The sequence below is a fragment of the Corvus brachyrhynchos genome, unplaced genomic scaffold, assembly GCF_000691975.1.
Source record: "Corvus brachyrhynchos isolate BGI_N302 unplaced genomic scaffold, ASM69197v1 scaffold351, whole genome shotgun sequence".
Lineage (NCBI taxonomy): Eukaryota > Metazoa > Chordata > Aves > Passeriformes > Corvidae > Corvus > Corvus brachyrhynchos.
The window spans coordinates 696614-697580 of record NW_008236203.1 but is presented as its reverse complement, the minus strand read 5'-3'; the positions used below and the strand labels follow the sequence as shown (position 1 = coordinate 697580).

Here is a 967-nt window from a genome sequence, read left to right as displayed (position 1 = left end):
CCGCCACGGGGATCCCACCGCCACGGGGATCCCCCCGCATCCACCTGGGAGCTGCTGCTGGAGCCCTTCCTGGCTCAGCTGCAGAGGGATTATTTATAGAATTGTGGAAGGGTTTGGCTTGGAAGGGGCCTTAAAGATCGCCCAGTTTCATGGGCAGGGACCCATGTTCCAAGCCCCGTCCAACTTCCAGCAGCAGCCACAGCTTCTCTGGGAAACATCAGTGCTTGGGCCTCACCACCCTCACAGGGAGGAATTTCTTCCAATACCCCGTCTCTCCCTGCCCTCTGGCACTGGGAAGCCATCCCCCTTGTCCTGTCATTCCAGGCCCTTGTCCCCAGTCCCTCTCCAGCTCTCCTGGAGCCCCTTTAGGCCCTGCCAGGGGCTCTGGAGCCTTCCCTTCTCCAGGTGAGCTCCAGGCCTCGGAGCAGCTCCGGGTCCTTCCTGTGCCGGGCCCAGGGCTGGGGCAGCTCTGCAGGTGGGGTCTGAGGGGGCACAGGGGCAGAATCCCCCCTCCCCACGCTCTGGGGCTCAACCCGTGCTGGCCGGGCCGTGCTGAGCTTCTCATCCACCAACAGCCCCGAATCGTTCAGCGCGGACATGGAAAGGCTCCCTCCTGCTCTGAGGGGGCACAAGCGGAGCTGAGGGCCCCCGGGCACAGCCCCTGCCAGGAACACGGGCCGAGAGCCGAGAAAAGCCGCAAGTCCCTTCCCGACCTTCCCCTAAAAGCTTTTCTCCGGGATCAAGGCGTGCCCGAGCCCGGAGTCGCCCTCGCGTCTTAAATCAGGCGCCAGGAAAAGCTTCCCAAAGCCGGGAGCGGCTCCGTGCGGCGGGGGGGGTCCCGCCCGCCTTCCCCCCGCGGCCCAACTCGGCCAAACCTCCCCAAAAGGCTCCGGGAGAGACCCTCGGGCACCCCTGGAACGGGACCGGCCCGGCCCGGCCACGCCCCGCCCGGGGCTGACACCCGACT

General features: G+C 66.5%; 1 protein-coding gene across 1 annotated transcript in view; it reads right to left on the bottom strand.

Annotated features, from left to right (window-relative positions):
• The window catches only part of LOC108448354 (contactin-4-like), an 8851-nt gene that overhangs the window by 4347 nt on the left and 3537 nt on the right, over positions 1-967 (bottom strand). The window lies entirely within an intron of this gene.